Genomic DNA, 21,148 nt, shown 5'->3' on the forward strand with positions numbered 1-21,148 from the left:
AGTTCTGAATGTGCATTTTCAACTTTTGTCTTACATGCATATGCTATTTGTCAGGTTGATCTTGCATACAGTAGTTTCTCCTCATCTCCATTTGAACCTAAGGCACTTTCTCAGGACTTTCTTGCTTAAATAAAAACCCTCAAACAATGACTAATACAGTTTCACAATCCCTGCTCCCCATTTACTTTGATCAAATGCACAAAACTATGTACATTTTAAGCAATTAAAGTTTAATCCTCCAGATAGGGACTATTGTCCCAAACTGACAGCTGCACCCACATGCATTGATTAATCTAAAATGATGGTTCCTCTTGCTAAAGCACATTTTACAGCATGAATTCCTGTTACACCAATTGCTGTCTGTACCTTCTTTACCTGTATTCCCCTCTCAGATGTGAGAAACAGCTTGCATTTTAGATAACATTAACTTTTAGCTTTAAGAAAAGGTGCACTCACTATCTTTAAATAAAACTTACCTCTGCAATCTTCTATTAAATGTATTAAAAGTATTATAACTGCTGTGGAGGTTATTTCTGATTTACTTCATGCAGTTTCAGACTTTATTTTTACTGAACTGCTTGCCACTGTATCTTTAAATCTTGTTTTCGCTCAGCAAAGAGTGCTCAAATTTCTCAAAATTAAGTGTTTGCATCTGCAGACAGCTTGTCAGCAATGATAAAAAGGTAACATTTACCAATAGAAAGAACAAACTAATAACTCTGCAGATTCAAGAAATTCAACACTTTCCATGCATTTCATTATTTTATCTTATTTTGCAAGCCTATTTGTTTAAATATGTCCTTAGCTCAAGCCAAGGACATTAATCCAGACATCCACCCCTGTAAACAGAAAGGACATTGTTATATTTATTCTATATGTTATAAAATAGTACACGTTTACACCACAGCAGCCCAAGATCACATTATATTAATTTGACCTTGTATTTTTGTCCAGATGTCCTTATGTTGATACAGTGTAAGACCTATATATCTTATAACTAAGAGAATGCACTTGTTTACTTTAGTATTTTAATATATACATCAATCACTGAAAAGACTCCCCTCATTTAAAATACCCTTTACTAAATACAATAATAAACATGCTTTACAATATAATATGCAATTTACTTCATGACGTGTTATACAAATATTAAAAAGAACAAAAATGTTTTACATATAGTTTTCCTTTTAATATCTTTCTAAACATTAATGGCATAGAATGGGGTTTATTTCTTACACTACACTGAACTGAAAAGTTTAACAAAGTCAACAAAATTCCAATGTTTTTCAGACAGTTTTTCTTGCTAAGCCATTTTCTCACAAATGTGATCGATTCTCTAAAGTCTTCCATTTACTTACTAATTTCAGTATTGCTGGTGTTCTTCTTGGACATCTTCATCTCCTATCAACTGACTCTGGTTCAAGCCCAAGGTGATCCTAATTCTTTTAGTCATATCCCATAATTGTTTCTGTCTGTCAATTATTTTACATTGGAACACTGGAAACAGTACACTGTTAATATCTCTCTATTAGCTTTATTGTCATACAAATGAGAATTACAGTCTCCTTCTGTTTGCTGGCTCAGTCTTTGTTGCACAAACTTTAATTTCCTCCTTAGCTTGTTCTGTATCAAATGCCTTTGATCTTAAAGGGAAAAAAAATATTCTAAAGAAAGCTTGATACTTCAGCTTGAATCTCACATATGCATCTTGACAAACCTTGATTGCTGGGATAAAATTCCTTCTTTTCAATCTGATGTACATTGAATATTCCTTACCCACAAGCATTCTGTTGTCTCCAACTTTTAATACTTTTCCTTTCTACAGTAGTTTTGTCAGAAACATCTATTTCTGCTGGTATGATTGTATCTTTACTAATAAAGGCCTTGGCTGCTTTCTTGTGGAATTGTTTGGTACATATACACAATGTGTCCTTTCAGTTAAGAAATGTTTTTGTGGAACAGCAGTTCAGCTAGTTATTTGTATTTTTATCAAATTAATACAATCTGTTCCTTCCAGGATCTCTGGTACAGCAGCCAAACATAGGTTTTCTCTGCACATTTTGTCTTCTAACTCTGCTATTTTATGAAATATGTCTTCTTAAGAAGCTTCATGCTGAGCCAGATTTTTCTTTACTTCATCTTCACATTTTTTGCACTTAAGTTCATCTAAATAGCAAGTTACATCCTCTTATATTTTTCCAGCTTTTTCTTGTTTGAGTTGATATATTCCTTCAGTATTTCATTTATTTTACATACCTTTAAGTACACTTATTTTTCCCCTCTAAATTACTGGAAGCCATTTCCTCTTCTAAAAATGAAACTAGAATTGATTTGTGCTGAACAGCTGCTGGAATCTTCCCACCAAGAGTTTTTTCTTCACCTATTATGTCTGATTTTCTTTCAGGTTCTCCAACTTTCTTCTTTAATGACATCCAGACTGTGTAATTAGTAGCCAGTGACAGAATTTCTCCCAAATAACAGTTTCAGTAGCACTCTTCTTTCTCTGTTTCTGTTTTTAACACTTGGAGAGCTGAAATTAAGTTTTTGCTTTGTGTGCAGCCATATTGTAAATCATTTCTAAACATTTCTTGGAAATGGCATAGTGCACTTTTAAACTGACTAATAGTGGTTCTGTAATTAACACAATGCAGATGAAACTTATCTATAAAAAATAAGAGTTTTGAATCCCTTCTGGAAGTAAGCCTTGAAACTGATCTTAAAAATTCACTTAAACTTTAAATATGCATGATATGTTTTTTAAAAGGTCAGTTTTGTATCCATGATAATACTAAAGACTTTTTTGATGTCAAAGCATTCATTTCAAAGAATCACTTCTCATTGTTGACTTATTTTATGTAATTTTATTTTTAAGGTGAAGAGATGTATATTTTGACTTTTCTATATAGTTGTTGTGTCTTTCGGCTTTTCCCAGTTAGGGGTTGCCACAGCGGAACTCCGGTCCGTTAATCATTGGTAGTTGATTTTTACATGCCGAGTTACCAGCCCTGATGCACAACCTTCAACGAAGGTACACCCATTCATGCATGTCTCCACGCAGAAGACGCTCTAGCTGAGAATCGAATCGGACAGCGTCTTACTATGAGGCAACAATGCTACCGCAGCACCACCACCGCGGACGTGACTTGTTTATATAGTAATTCATTTTAATAAACAGGATAACATTTGAACAGCTGTTCCAGTATCCAGTCTGACCAGGAAATTGTAAGTTCTCCTTCAATGTTCAAGATGCTACCTATTTCAAGAGATTAACACACTTTGTCATCCATAATTCATTTTTCAATAATTTATGCACTCGAGATGATTTATTTATTTTTTTTCCACTTTATCCCCTGCAAATCAGCTACCATTTAGTTTATTGATCCATTTACTCTTTCATCACCAAGAAAAAAGTGGTCAAGATAGTCTGTCATTTAGGTAGCCATTCTAAAGTACTTAAGTTTTTTTTTTCTTGTTCTTGCAGCCCAGTCCCTCTACAGATGCTCACTTATACAAGAAAAGGGGGTGTACAGTAGGTCTTCTGTCTTTTTCCTAACTCACTTCCATAAGGCATCCTGGAAACCAATGAAAATCACAGTACAAACTTTCAGAGCTTCTTTGGCTGGAACACGATAAGCATATGTCTGCTAACTTCATTTTGCATGTTAAATCACTATCGGACAATGTCCTAGCATTTACAGTGTTTTATAACACCTTATGTCATTTGTTGTCAACAAGAAAATATAGATATGATATTTCTTAAATTATGTACCATGCATACCCCCAAGTGCATCCCTACACTTACAAAACTGGCATCTGTATTTTTTTTTAAGTTTGAATTTTACATTCAGTGATTTATGTGTGATAAATATATGACTTCACTGCATCTTAATGTAAAATAGTTTTTCCACCCATTTTAAATGATTCCTGTGAAGGATTCCTGTGAAGGGTTATAAATGTTTAGCACTGTGGAATTTTGTTTTGAAGTTTTCAGGGAAGTTATTTAAAGGGTTAGAGCCCACAGGAGAACCAAATATCAGATGCAGCAACAACAGATCACACACAACCAGAAACCCGCCAAGCAGTTTTCTAAACAGTAGTATTTTATTCAGATAAACTCTCTCTTAGTGCTTCAGCTAAAATCCCTTTTCAGAGTATAAAACCACAAATAACACACATTCTTTGTATACAAAACAGTTTCCTCTAATTATTCAATAAAATAACTAATTATATAATTACAAAACATTTACCCAATTCAAATCCTGCAATTACATTCTGTTTTAAGTCCCTTAGGGACTAAAGTTTCATACTTTAATACAAAAACAGATTCTTTTTGTAATAGTTTAAGTTTCAAAAGGAAAGCATTGACCCTATCCACCTTAACCTGTTCTAATGTCCTCACCTGAAGTCCTTCCACATTACTGCTGATATTCTTTAAAATGTGCAACAACTGGGATCTCCATCTTACACTTATTTATGTTCCTAATATGTTCTAAAATTCTAACTTTAAATGTCCATTTACTTTCACCACCTTCATATTTATTACATGCACATCTAAGTACAAAGACAAGCCCCTCAGTGTCACATCTAAAAATATTTTGTGTCCCATATTTTTTTCGTTAATATTTGGGAACAGCCTAACCACAACATTACAACAGGAACACCTTCCACATGGGAAGAACCCATTAAGGCTACTTCCCCTTCAAATATTAACCTTATGAGCTACAGATCTACTTCTAACTATCGTATTTCCTGTGCTCCTTCCATGCTTGTATGATACACAGGCTTTTTCTTCCAGAATATCACAATTTGTTTTTGTTGTACCAGAAAGCCCCCCCCCCAAAAAAAAATTAAGTTATTCCACAAGATCTACACTAAAACTGTATTTAGCTACAAAGGAGACCTTCTCTTTCTTTTTATCAGCATTATTGTCCAATGGTACATATTTTCTATAGCATCTGCCTATGGGGTTATTACCCATAGACTTTTGTACCTTTTCAATACCTTCAACCAACACTTTTTTGTCATAATCTCTCCTTTCAAACATGGAAAAACTCTTTTCTACCTTTTTTTCAAATCTTGGTCCCTATTACACAGCCTACGCAATCATACAACCTCTCCATATGGTATAGATCATAAAGTATGGGGGGATGACTACTACCACCATGTAGAAACTAGTTAAAGCATTGCTCACTTTCTCTAGCACCACATCTAAAAAAGACACTGTATCCCACTTGCAGACCATAAAATTTTAACGGAAACCTATTATTATCTAAACTTTCAACAAAATCTTCCACCTCACCAACCACCTTTGCAAATATAAATAAAGTCATTGATAAATCTAAAATAATTAATAACATATCTATTTAACAAATATTTTCTATAAATATATTAATTTTCAAAGAAACCCATAAACAGGTTTGCATACATGGGGGCAAATAATGGCCCAATGGCTGCTACCTGTATCTGTTTAAATAATGTACCATTAAATTAAAAAAATCGTTCTTTAAACAAAAATCTACTAACTCAATTTAATTAGACATAGGGATCACCTAAAATGCAGCACAATTTTCCCAAACCAAAGGTATGCTGTATACTAATGTATATATATATATATATATATATATATATATATATATATATATATATATATATATATATACATATATATACATATATATATATATATATATATATATATATATATATATATATATTCCTCATTTCCTGTCCTATCCTCCCACACCAGCTTATCCGCTCCCACATATGCTAACTTCCTCCCTGAAATTCTGAAGTTTACTTCATGGTGGTGCTATCTGCGGTGGCATTTTTATAACAGGATTAACATGTCCTCAACCCTTGAAATAGTCTAGTGGTTAGGCTGCTCGTCTCGCTTCACGATAAGTCTAGCACTGTCTAATTTTAAGAAGAACATGTGGAGTTCTTTATTTTGTAATGGACCAATATGAAACTGCTACCAGTATATCAAACATGCTGATTTCAAAGTGACATGCACCTATGCTTGTCTCAGTACTAGCGATAGAACAGCTTGCTATATTTTTCACGTAGTACCTGACAAATACATGTGCTCTTGGCCACATAGCTTAGCAACTGTTGGTGTTTAGCTATATTTAACTTAATACTCCATAGAAGTGTCTGTTTTTGTCACTTGATGCTGCATATAACTTCCTAGACTGCTTTAACTATCTACTGCATGGATATGTATGTTAACTAGATGCTGCATAAACTACTGATGTTAAATGAAACATTGAATATTTCTATTTATTCATTTAGCCTTTTTGCCTGAATGACTGTTATATTGTTATTCCATCTGCTGCTTAAACGAGTGATGTTATTTACTGACTGTGCTTAGTATAGCATTTATCTCTATCCTCTCAGATGCTGTATTTGAACTGTTGAACTCCTTGGGCCTACAAGGGGAAATGCTTTATGCGTATATCTACCTAGCCACATTGTTGGTTTGCTTCTAAATCTACTACCTCTCTGTTTTCTATTTCTCTCCCACTACCTACACTCATTTTTTCTTTTTCTATTTCTCCTCTACCTACAGTACATTCTAGTACAAACCTCTATGCTCTGAACTTCTCTACTTCAGCACTATCCTTCTACTTGATTCAACCCTGTTTTTGGCCATTAATCGCTTAACATTTTTCTTTCTCTCTCTTTACAGCTTGCTACCTCGGGTGCTCCCCCTCTTCAAATAATATCCAGGAATATCTCCTTTCTAAAAGAAGATATCCTTTGGCTTGCTCCCTAGTCACTATCAAAGCTACATAAAGTGTGGTTCCCTTCCTTAAAGAAGCCTCAGTGTATGTAGCTTTAACTAATAACTGTAGCCTAGTTAATGATTAGAGCAGTAATCTATCTTCAGTGTGTGCGATAGCAGCATACCTCAGTCTGTTGCCATTCACCCCCCCCTTCCAGTTTTACAATTTACTCCCCTGACCACTTCTGTTAAAATAATAATTAAGTATAAATAAAAGAAACAATGAACTACGTAAAACTAAGTTTGCCATCTCATTTTTCTACTAGGTAGCAGCATACACCCACTGCAAAACAAGACACACAGTATAACTTTTGCCTTGTCTCCACTAGTATATTTTTAATTATATTTTCTCGTTGCCCCTTATGATAGAACCATGGAATGCCCACTAAATTCTCGAGCTTCCCTCATACCTGCTGAAAATACTTACTCTCTGGGTGTAGCTCCATTCCAGCTTCAGAGTCTCAGTCACTGGTTATTGTTTTATTCTGTGGACTATCACTCCTTCTTGGCTCTACCCACTCTGTTCATCCTCTGGGCTAACTCCGCTCCCCTACCCTGCCCTCAAATACCATCTGCCCCCAATATCTATACATTTATACATTGCTTGACTCCTCCCCTCCCCACACCAATCCAATCACAATAAACCTAAAACAAACCCCACCCACCTGTAAACTTTAACATCACCCCACAAACTACCACCCTTCTGCAATGTTCTACATATCATCACTCCCTATAACTCCATTTGCCCCACTATCTCTCTCTCCTGTCTTACCTATCTCACACATTTCCCAACCCTTACCATAACTCTCACACACACTGCACTACATCATACGATCAACTTCACCCCCATCCTAATCATCCATCTCACATGAACTCTTTACCCCTAACCCAACCCATCTATTCAAACCTAAACTTCTCCCCTCATCACCCCCACTGTACTCTTCTCTTAAATGTCATACCAGAAAATCACTAGTGTCATGCAATCTAAGCTACCTATCTCCAACACACTACCTCACTCTGCTCCTCCACCATAGCTCTCTCTCACTTGCCAGTGATATCCATCCTAACCCCAGACCCATCTCTAACATTAATCTCACCAAACCTTCCACTCAACCCACAAAATCAAAGTCCATTCACCTCACTACACTTAATGCACAAAGCCTTAGAAAGAAAATCCCTTACCTCCATTCCTGGCTCTCCCAAAACCACCCCAACATAACTGCCATTTCTGAAACCTGGCTCAAATCCAATATAAAAGATAACAAAATCCTACCTTTCCAAATTGTTCACAATGACATAGCCCACAAAAAAGGAGGTGGAGTAGTTATAATCTACCCCTCTTCCCATACCATAACTCCCTACACCAATAAAATACCAACCTTTGCCAACCCTGAAATTTTTATAGGTTTATTAAAAATAAACAAACACAAGTCCATATGTATCTCTGGCCTCTATATTCTCCCTGGTGATAACATCAAAACACTTGAAAACATCCAATCCTGGTTTTCCTCCAACATAAAAAATGAAACCTATATCGTCAGTGATACCAACATCAACTGGACTGCTATTAACTCTGAAACCCCTTCCCACACAATCAACCTGCACAATTTCTCCCAACTAATACATTCTCCAACCAAACCAAATAAGGATTGTACCTCTGGAACCATCATTGACTGGATCCTAACAAATCACCCAAACCTTATCATAAAAGCCAGAATAATACCATATTCTCTCAGTGATCACCTACAGGCCTTCACCGACCAGCTCCCATCTCCACTACCAAAACACCACCATTACATCCAAACCCACAACATCTCCTTTTTCAACCCTCTAACTTTCTCAGAATGCCTAAAGCATACTGACTGGTCCCTTCTAAAAACCCTTCCTCTAGATGATGCCATATCCTATTTTAACCAATCATTCCTAATCTTCCTCAACCAGCAACCTCCCCCGAACCAAATGCATCAAAACCAATCCCTGCCATTGGTTATCAAAAGAAACTAAACTGCCCATGCACCAAAGGGACAAAAATGGAAACAATATCAAAAACAAAAAAAAAAGCAACACCCTAATAGTGTTTAAGCAACTATGAAACACCACAAAAAAGCTAGCAACTAAAGACTGCAAAGCCCACTACTCCAAACTCACATCCTTGCACTCAACAAATCCCAGAAAATTCTAGGACTCCATCTAATCCATTCTGCACCCTGGTAATAAAGAAAACCCCTGTCCAAATCCCAACCTCTTTGACCTTGAAACAGCCACCCATTTCAATTAAGTCTTCATAGACTGCATAGCTTAACTGTCCACCTCCTTCCCACCACCCCTCCAGCCCCAGCTCCTCCTGCCACAACCACCACCCCAATCACCTACCTTTCTCCAAACCCTTCTGCCTTACTCCCATTCCCACAAGCACTATAAAAAGACTTCTCCTCAAACTCAAACCCTGTCGCAATGCACCCAGCAATCTTTCACCTACCTTCCTCAATCTGCAGACAGTATTACCTATCCCATCTCTATTTTTATAAATACATCCATACAAGAATCATACATCCCTTCTATCTGGTGCTATGCTTACATTATCCCCCTTCACAAAGGTGGCTAAAATACTGACACCACCAGCTTCAGGCCTATTGCCATCCTTTCCCCTCTTTCTAAAATACTAGAGAAAACTATCTAAGCAGAACTCATGACGCACCTAACCCTAAACAATCTCCTCTCCCCTACCCAACACAGCTTCCACCCCAGCCACAGTACCATGACTGCCCTTCTTTCCTTTCTAGAAACCATCAACTTTGAATGTGACTTGGACAAATTCATATCTACACTATTCCTAGATCTGTCAAAGGCTTTTGACATCATCTCCCACACCTTAGTCATATCCCAACTCTCCACCCTACATCTCTCTCCCACCACCATAGCCTGGTTTTCCAGCTATCTACCCAACCCCCAACAAGCTGTCCAATGGAAAACTTCAACCTCTCCCTTCCTACTTACAACCACAGGAGTCCCACAAGGTTCCTTTGTTGGCCCTCTTTAACCTGTTCATTAACAACTTTCCCCACTCCAACCTGGAATCGTCTGTCATCCAATATGCAGATGACTCGACTATCATCTGCTCAGCCTTTTCCCCCTTCGAGCTCCTAGCAAAAACCCAATTAGCCTTCTCCAAAACATAAACCTGGATGCAGTCCAACCATCTGGCTCCAAATTCAAATAAAACTAAACTAATGAGTTTTCCCCTACCAAAAACTCCATTATTGACAAAATTTGATTCACCATAGAGAGCCAGAACAACAGCCCCTTGAAATCGTTCCCAACACCAAGCTTCTTGACATCATTATTGATGAAGAACTAAAAATCTGATACCCACATCCACTTTGCAATCAATAAAATCTACCAAAAGATAGCTCTCCTCTACAGCCACAACCATTTTCTCAACTCCTCTACCCGTCAAACCCTTGTGTCCACCTTTCTGTTCCCCTCCCTTATGTATGGTGCCCCTCTGTTCACCAATCTCTATCTTGGCTTATGATCAAAACTCGAATCCTGCTACCACAAGATTTGCAAAGTTGCAACCAATTCAAAAAACTCATCCCAGCACTGTCGCTCCCTCCTCACCCTCAGTAGGCTTGAACTACCCAACTAACTCAGTTACCTACAACTCACCATTGCCCACAAGCTCATCTTTAAACCTGCCAACTGCCCATCTCTTGCTACATCCTTAAAACCCTATATACCCAACCACTCACTCAGATCCAAAAACCAAAATCTCCTTCAGGTCTACAAACCAGCATGGCCTCCTGGCCAACTACTACTGTTCTACTCCTTAGTTAAACAGTGGAACTCTCTCCCCCCTCACCTACGCAACCTACCAAACCATACGAATTTCAAATCTCAGCTACTCTCTCATCTATCTTCCAAATGGGAATGCCCATATCACACTCCAAAATAAATTCCACGCAACCCCCTCTCTTTCTACCTTGCACTGAAATCATTACCAGTTACCATTACAATTGCTTTATCTCAACCAAAAACCATCCCTCCCCACCAGGGACTGATTTTCTCTCTACTATCTAATGTACTATACTTTCCAATACAAATATACTGATACTTTCTCCATGCATAATGTTCACCTAACCTAAGGGCTAGTAGCTGTATGTTTAAAATGTTAACTTACTAAGAGCTTATGACAAAATGTTTATTTTGTTCTGTAAATGTTTAATTTTCTGTATGAACTATGTCTTTATTTTGTAACATGTGACATGTAACTTGCAATATCTTGGAACTTTCCTCCCTGGGCCTCCACTGAAAACGGGCTCGTTATGGCCCAGTGGACTTCCCCGGTCATTAAACTTAAATAAATAAATAAATAAGCTTAATACATCCAGTGAAACAAAATATATTTCCTGTTCCCATTAAACCCCCTCTATGTTTTTCAAGAAATCAAAAAACATCCTATATATAAAAAGGCAACTTTGCTACTATAGGTAGGAGATAACTATGTAAGAAGATAGCTAAATCATGTGTAAAAAAATGATATGCTGAAACAATGGGATGACTGGGGGGCGTGGGTCTATCATACTTTTGTGAATCTTAGGTAAACAGAAAAAAAGTGCCATAGTGCATTCTCACGATTAAATTTCTTATCCACATCATGTTTTGAAAAATATCCCAGCCTAAAACCTTTATGTAACAGTTGCTTGTAATTTTCTAACGCATTCTCACATCTAACATAATCAACAGTTTTATACAAATTGCTGTCATTTAAATGCTGATAAAACATCTTTACATACTGAACATGATACATTACTACCAATTTGTCCCCCTGTCAGCTGGTTTAAAAAACAAATCTTTACATTTACTTAGGGAATTCAAACATTTCCACTTTTCTCTTTTCAAATTATATTGCACATTTCCCAAGTTTCTCATAAATTCATTAAATTTCACTTCAATATCATAATTAAGCAGTGTAGAAAAATGAGAAATGTCATTATTAAATGGTGACATAAAATCACTCTTATAGTCTACAGCATTTGTATTCAGTTGAAAATAAGCATTCATTCCATCATCAGATAAACAGGAAAAAAAACTGTCATTACTGCTACTACAGCTCACATCACTTTCAAGACTTACTACATCACGAAAAACAGTGCCTAAATTCATGTCATTGTTAAAATAATTTTTCAAATGCGATTTTCTAACAAAATTAAAACCTTCACATTTTATCTCATGTAGTCTAGGAAAAACTGTAGGAACAGACTTTAAACCATGATTCAATACAGTCAACTCAGTTTCAGATAAAGCATAACCAGACAAATTAATGACATAATCACAATTATCACAATGCATAACTGTCAAATAAATACCATTCCCTCTTTTTGAATAAGGGAAGGCATTACTTTCTTTAAAAGTCCCATTTTGCTGTTCAGAATGTTCTCTGTACTGTTTTCTATACTGTTGTGGCTGTGGATCTACGCTACCCCTGGATTCTATACGGCAGGTAAAGGAGGATATTGTTCAGAAACCAATTCCTCATTCTCCCAATCCAATTATGAAACTGCACTCTCTGCAGAAACAGACAATCCTCCATTACTAGGCTCTTGATGGAGTGACTTTCTCTGCTGCATCTTCCATGTAAGCACCATCTGCTGGTCATAGTCACATACATCACGTATAAGTTTGTATTTTTTCTCTCAATAATTTCTCTTTCAAAGGAAGTTAATTTAGTATTCATGTCATTAAGAAAAACCTCTAAACATGAACTATTTGTTTTACTTAACACCTCTGTACATACTTTTTGATCTCTTTCTTAATTTTCTGATGTTTTAAGGTCTATTTCTATTAGAATAGTTGTCCATTCAAGGCTGCATGTATATGATGCAGCCATCCATCTAGCCTGGAAAAGCTCATCATTTTCATCATTAAGGTCAAAAGGTGTAGAGGGGCTTTTGATGGCTCTCAAGCCCTTGGTTTTATTTCTAATTCAAACTATCATGGCTGGCTTGCTAAATTAAAATGTACAGCGGTTTCTTTGAACAAGAACTTATCTAATTGATCAAAAAGTACCTGAAATTCAGGAGACATAGCTGCTACAGCTGAAGGCTGTCAATTGACTTATTTAAAGGGCCCTCTGTCAAATTGTTGTATGCTATTCCACAATCAAGTTTACAAAATGCTGATAACAGTACATAACACATAGATGGAGTTATAGTAGGTGAGTAAGGCCATAAGAAAAGTAGCACAGGGCTTCACAAACATGTAAACTGTTTTATAGGTAGCACGGTTTCAAAATTCTTCATTAATGCAATAATTCTACTGGCAACTCCAACCCCCAAGTTTAATAAACTCCATGTAGGAACAGCATTATTCCTACATAGAGTGAATGGTGTCTGTGGCTGCCTCTCCCTCTCGGCAGTGCACCTTGCATATTAATGAAGGTGTGCTACTGAGGGGTAGCCATGTACATGGATACTGAATGAGTGATAGGGGGCATGTTACAGTGCTCGCATATCTGTACCATGCCCCCTGCACTCTCAAAGTGCCATACGGCACTAAAACAATAAAGAATGTGTCCTCTGACACTTATGTAATAACTTTAAATGTACTGCCATGTAGGGGGTGTTTTACAGTATCTGAAAAACACTCCCTGCAAAGTGCTGTATTGCACTAAATTTTGCAAATAAAGTGTCCTGGGAGATGTTTTCATAAATAAATGTATGTATGTTACTCAAGGGGTATATAACAGTGTCCACAACACAACCCCTGCACTTTGAAAGAGATGTACTGCACTAAAATGCATATTATTTGTGTGTTCCTGGCCATTATGAAAATTTAGTGGTAGGGGGTGTGTTACAATGACTATAACACACCCTCTCTGCTGTCAGAGTACTGTACGGCATGCTAATTAAATTACCTATTATATGTATTTGTTAAATGTTTTATTTCTTTTTTGTTAAAATTTAAGTGTAGCTGAGTAGGTTTGCATGCTGCAGTTCTTTGCTCAGCAGTGCTTAAATGTTATGAGAAGCTATATAGAAATGTACAGCTGAAAATTTTCACAGCCAAGTTAGCTGACTGGTTAGAGTCACAGCTTTGTGTGCAGTAGGTACACAGTTGGAATACCCAAACAAACCATTCAGCTTTTATATGGGAAATCATTTTTATATTCATTTTTATTTTATTTATTTATTTATTTATGTAGTTACTGATATTCGTTTATCAGGGTAGTGTAGCTGGTCCAGAATCCCAGTGTTAGTGGAGATATGAGGTGAAAACCATTTAGACACAAGTGTCCGATACAGTACAGTCACACCCCAAGATAATGTAATGAAAGCATACAGGGGGAGGTCATGTAAAGTACAATGCATACACTTAATAATAATGTATCAATAATGAGTAATTAATATCCATTTTTTAATTTTAAATGAAAAATGTTGTTTGCCCTTAGCACTGCTAAGCCAAGCAAAGCAATGTTTAAATAGGAACTGTCTGAGCAATACTTAGCAATGCTTAGCTCTGCTTAGCTGGTTTGAGCATTGCTAAGCAGTCCCATTCAACTCAGCTTAGTAGGTTTGTGCACTGCTGAGCTTTGCTCAGCATTTTTAAAAATGGTCCAATGGTGGCAAAGGGTGGGAAAATTGTATTATTTAAATCACACAGGTAGGAATACAGGCAGAACCTGTTAGAGTTTCATCCATGCAGGAACTATAACAGCTGCTGGAGAGGGAGTGCACTTTCGGGTGCAGCACTGGGGCATGTTGTAGTCCAGGGTCATGGCTGGGATCCTTATTAAGAACCGTGATGACAGACTGCTGCAGGGCCAGTACCAGGACTCAAAATACAAGTCTGAGGGCTGGGACCATCTGGCATGTGAGCTCACCAATGCCACTGAAATCCCCTGCATTTGTTAGCAGGTCCATCATCATTATGATGACCTGAAGTGGAGGAAGGGATGGTCTTGGCCCAATGGATCCAAGATGCTGGGGACTGGAATGCCCCAGAAGTTTATAAATATATCATCTGGTGATTTATCAAATTTTAGTATGAATATCTGATCAACAGAGATGCATACAGCTGCAGAAGAGAAGGCTCATAACATTGAGACCCACGCTGGGCATCTGGTGAGACTGCACCAACAGTGTGGTGAGTACAAATCTATCTTGCAATATATAGTACAATAAATAAGAATGTGTAATTGTCTACTGCCATTAGGTATAGTGTGTTCTGAGTGTACTGAATAAATGTGTTGTTAGACCCACATTGATATAAGTGACTAATGCCAGTACTGTGCAATACAAGTGAAGGCAGCAAACAAGCTACTATTGATAAAAGAAGGCCAATACTCAAGTAATACTGTGTAGGAATGACATAAGTATATACAATATGAATACTAAGGATCTGGTAATAAAGTACACTGTGACTGCTACTGTGAAGATAATAAATGACATTCATTCATCATCTACTGGATATGCAGTACAACAAGAATTTAGAATTTAGAATGCAATAAACCATTGCATCATGTCACGCTCAATAAAAGTTACTTCCACAAACTGTTGTGTTTATTCTAGTCCTTTGTTGAAGAAATACAATTGTACAGGTGCTACACAGCAAATATGGCTATGAGACCATGAATTGAGTGAGGTTTGGCTGATAACCAACTGTTATGTAAACTGTAGATGTGGAACTGCAAAACAAGATACAATGCAATTTGATATATGTTCTGCACTAAGAGCTGAACCTTGAATAGTAATGTGTAATGAGTTATAGTGTGTTCCCTACAGCATTGTTTTGTGTTAACCTTTGCATTTTAGCTATATGTAGTCCTGAATGTAGTTACACTGATTCCGGCAAGTATGAGACTGTAATAGGTGGAGACTGCAAATATATGATGTGAACATGTATATGGGTTGGGTATGCAACCCAACTCCCTGCAATGGTCTGTACAGATCACACATATTCACATCCTCTAGGGGTTAAATGTGTACACCTGTATTCAAAATATTAATACACAGTTCACTATCTATCATGCATAAATCTCATGCATATATGTTCAACTGTCACTACAGTCTTCTGTGACACTCTACTTATATTGCAAGGTCAGGCTTTGTAACAAAGTGATTTTTAGGCAGAAATCAGACAAGCAGCCAGCAGCAGTGGCTCAGTAGCTCAGTATGATAAGCAATACATATGTTGTTCATTTTTACACACACAGACCAGGGTTTGAATCCAGGGACTGGTAATAAGATGTGTTTGTAGTTACACACAAGTAATCCTGACTATTTGTAGAAACAGTCAGGTAGTGTTAACAGATATTTTCTCCACAGGGCCTACAGGTAAATGAATGCTTGCATTAGCTGTATGGAGGGTATACTAATAAACTGTGTACAAATGTACTAGTGTCCATCCTCATGCCTACAAATGACAGCAGGATAGGTATATACACCATGCACTCTTCCTGATACATGTCTCTCAAGTGTCATGCTGTCATGGCTAGTGATCACTGTTGCCAATAACCTTTGGCACAGATATAAATCCAGTCTAAGTATGCCAGTAGCACACTCACACAACATCAGTGCAGGGTATACCTTGTTGTTCATATATGTAACCCTGACATGTGTTGTATTATCGTTCATATATTTCATTGGTTGCATACTAACATACCTTGTTCAAATTCCACTGTTGGTGGTCTGTTGCCATAACTGTTACTGGCATGCTGTTACAATAATGACTGTTATTCCATTTATGCATGTGTTCCATTTGATATGCAATTGTTTTCAATTCAATTCTTCTGGTTTGATTGGAACACCCATGCATGCTGTTATAACTAATGTTGAAATGTTTTGTTCATTACTAACCAATACACTTTGATGAACCTCAACACCATTTCACATTTGGGTAGGCCAATCCCTTCAGATCTGCCTGCCCCACCTCATCTGGCCATGGCACTGGGTCCCAACATGTCTGGGACCCAACCTCCAGCTATTTCCTCTGTTGGTCCTGCACCACCCTCAGATGGAACTGCCTCAGGGGATGGCCCCCCCAGGTGCAGGCATGGAGAGGACCCTGTCACCTGACACCAGTTCCAAGGTTTGGTGCGCAGGGTCATCCACCAGGATTTGCATAACTGCCTGCACCAGACAGAGGGCAGACTGGTGCACCTCGAGAGGCAGGTTGGCCCCAGTACCCAACCACCAGCACAGCCACCTTTGGGGCTGTGAAGGAGGAGTGGTGACTACCCATGGGTGGGGACCTCAGTCCCAGTGTTTCCATCTGGGGGCACGTGGTCCTCTGATTCCCAACCACCTTCCCCATCCAAGGTGTTTACCCCCTCATGTGTCATACACCGCCCCTGTTTGCTGTCTTGTCTGTCTGCAAAACCAACCTCTCCGATCCACCTTACCTCCCCAAACATACCTACAACCCTTCCCAAACTTCCCACTCTCACCTTATAAAAATAGCATCTGTCCCAAAAAAAAATTTCATCCCATACATATCACTCCGTTTCACCCCACGTGCACTGACATTAATCAATTTGCCCATGAATTACTCTGCAATTTTATGTCAGTCACAACCCTCCCGGTGGGGTGTGAGACTCTAATTTCTAAATTGTCCACATCATACACAGCTGCTGCTACACAAGAAATGGAGAGCTATGGTCCTTTCCTGCACCCACCTTGCACATCCCTTCCTGCCTTTCATGTTTTAATGTTTTTCCTCCTGCTTGCCCCCATTTCACCACTTTCCTATTTTCTTATCTTTTCTTGGAAATAGCATGGGTTTAAGTGGGGCTCAATGATGCTAAGCAAATCTAAGTGGACCTAAGTGCCGCTTGGCATCATGCAAACCCACACAAACTCACTTCAAAATGTTTAAAACTGCTTTAATCACTTATCTTATTCAGGCACTGTTCTGCCCAGCAACAAAATAACCAGCTCTGGCAAGTCTCAAACACAGGACCCTATCCACTAGAGTCAAAGCAATGCACCACTAGGCCAAATCAGCTCAGGAGAGCTGCTACTGCTTTTGTAAATATATCATGCAGTACAGTCATGTAACATTTGGGGAAAAAAAACACCATTGCCAAGTATTGAACCCAGGGCCTTCTGAACTATTTTTAGAGAAATGCACTACTACACCAACTCATCTGTGGGGAATTAATGCATTTTGGATAAATATATCATGCAGTACAGTGATGTAACATTAGGGAAAAAAGACACTGCTGCAAAGTATTGCAGCCAGGACCTTGTCAATTACAACGTAGTGCATTGAACCAGTAGGCCAACAGAGCTCTGGAGGTCAAGTAGTGTTTTTACAAACATATCCTGATTGCCAGTAGCACACTACTCCTATACATATTGGGACAAATCACTGTGTACTTGAGCTTGGGCAACTACCTGTCCCACTTTGCGAGGGACAGACCCTCTTTGGGCAGTTGTGTCCTGCAAAGAAATAGAAACAATGGCAAATGTCCTAAGATGTTAGAACAAACATATTTCCTATATTTTATGTAATATTTGCATAAAACAGTTATTCTGTATCTTACACACATAAATATAAGAAACAGAATAAGCAGCTAAAATGTTACAAGAATAAGCTGTTATTTAGGTAAAAAAATGAAGTTCTGTCCTTTGTACCAGCCATGGGTATGTTTTGCCTTGCATAATCTGACGTTTTTACCAAAAATGTCCCACTTTGGCCATTTGAAAAGGTGACAACCCTAACTTGGGTCTCTGACGGAGAAAAAAAAACAAGTACACAGACAAATAAATGCTGCTGGATGTACGGGAAGCCAAAAATATCAGGTAGAGCTGACAAATGCACAGACTGTTGCTGAATGAACACAGTTGTGCCCCTACCTATGTCAGCATTGCCATAAAAGCTATTCTGTTTGCTGACATACTGGCAATGCAGTGCAGATTGGGGTTACAAACCATGACAGAATAGCTCAGCGTCACACGTCATACCCATCTGAACACACATGTCCATGTCAATCATGTGTAACACACTGTATGCATGCACATATGTCTTACAAATACACCTGACAATATATATATATATATATATATATATATATATATATATATATATATATATATATATATATATAAAATACATTATTATTATTATTTTTTATTATTATTATTATATTATTAATATATTATATGTCATCTATCTGTTACATTCCTAGCATGTGTCACAACAGGACACCCGCAGTCCTGGCCCACAGCCCAATCTGTGCCATAGCAACTACATGCATGTCAATACTACATAGGAATAACTGAGCCATGCAATGTGCAGCAAAACTGTTTGTTCCCACTGCACTCACTGCCACCCACAGTAGCACATTAAAGGTCTGCAGGGACTCATTTCACAATTATGAATATGTGCTCAAAATGTTGCCTAACACTCTCTGGATGGCACTATTATATAACATATGTACCAGAGGCACATGCTTTACCTGGACTGTTATGGGTACCCTCAACCAGGCCATGCTGTGACATAACAGCTTGCACTGCTCCCTCACTGACAGTAACAGCTTGTTGTCCCCCTGTCTTCACAATCCCTAGTCTGACTCCTGGCAAAAATACAGCAGCTGCAGCCTGCAACACATCCAGCAGTATGTCCAGCTACCTGCTACAGACCTATCATACCTCCCACACACCTAGAACCTAGGGGTGGGAGGGTGGCCTAATGGTTAAGGTGTTTACCTTACAAACACAAGGTGCAGGGTTTGAGTCTCACAAGGGATAATTGGCTAGGCTTAAAATGGCTCACAAGGGCAGTTAACTTAGTACTAACCTATGAACCTATGAACAGAGTATCCACATGACACACATACATCAAAGGTTGGGGGTGCTCATGTAAATGGGACATGTGTCACAGTCTCCCCTACAAATATACACAGCTAATAGAACAGCATCAACTGTAGCAGCATGCGCATTTAGATAAAAAGGATCTATGACACACACATCTGCCTGTCTCCTTACTGACCCCAACACACACACTGTTCAACAGTACATTGCTACAAAATTTGAAAGTCTGTTAACAATGGCCAGACATAGCATGCAAAACTCTCCACATAAAACATCAATCCAAACATTGGACAGTATTTCTACCTACCATCTATAAAGCTGTAGCTCCAACGCCTCGATAATGTCCTTCTCACAGACCAGGAAAAGGGGCAAGGCCTACATGAAGGCCTTAATTTTAGCACTGGGTAGTTATGCCATTGGCTAATGGAAAGGCAGTCCAGCTGTTCTGGATCCAATTAGCAAGTGGAATTCACAGACTGGTGCACAGACAATCGCCTGTTCATGAGAATTACCTACAAAAGGCAAGCTGCTGCCTATGGTAAACAGGTCTGAACCTTTATTCATGAAGACAGACTGGGATTCACTAGGATACTACAACTGGAGTTCTTCACGCAAAGGAGTACAGCATTATACCAGATATGTCATTAAATGAAGCATGTAATGGAATGCAGATGGGGGATGCAGTCATGGTAAATAAGAATTTAAACTGTAGGTCTCAACAACATTGCCTGGACTGACTTGTTGCTGCTCATCTGCTGTCCAGCACCTATGGACATCCCTTAAGGCTCTGTCTGCAATGACATAGATCACAGATCTGGCCACTGAATCACCCCAGCAATGGTCAGCTCATATATGACTGCTATGTTTGTTGGCTGTTGTACACTACTGACAGTAAGAAATGGTGAATACAGGTGGCATATGACATCAGCTACTGTCAGTGAGCCCTTCTCAGTCTGTGAATGTCATACAGGCTTAGTTCAAAGACTGTACAGGTGTCCATCACCATTAATGAGGTACTATGGCTAGGTCACTGTACTCCACACCTGCATCTCATTGCCTGACACTGAATGGCTAGCATACTTGGTGACCCCCTGCAGCGGGAAAGCAGGTTATGGGTACTAGTAGTGGGGGGACACTGGCTCTGGCTCAGTGGCAGCATGCAGATATTGAGCATACAACGTAGGGGAATCCATACAGTACCAGATATTCATGTATCATTACTGTGTTCCTAGGGGTCTGCCTGTCACAGACACATTCCCCAAACACTGGGAACAACCATCACGTACTCTCCAACCAGTGTCTGGAAATACACATTTGTGTAGCAGGGGGTCTACATCTATGAGGCACATGTACACATTCTGCAAACATCCTGGTACTGCAGTTGTCAGACTGCTATGAGGAGGACATACTACACCACATATGCACCACTTTCAGTTACTGTGTACCACAGATGTTGCTGGAATGTCCACATGCACTTGTAGTACCACTCACCTATTTTTCAGATATAGGCTGGATAACATGGTACTAACATGCTACCCATAGGGGATAC

The sequence above is a fragment of the Protopterus annectens genome, chromosome 1.part0, assembly GCF_019279795.1.
Source record: "Protopterus annectens isolate FY-2018-M chromosome 1.part0, PAN1.0, whole genome shotgun sequence".
Taxonomy (NCBI): Eukaryota; Metazoa; Chordata; order Ceratodontiformes; family Protopteridae; genus Protopterus; species Protopterus annectens.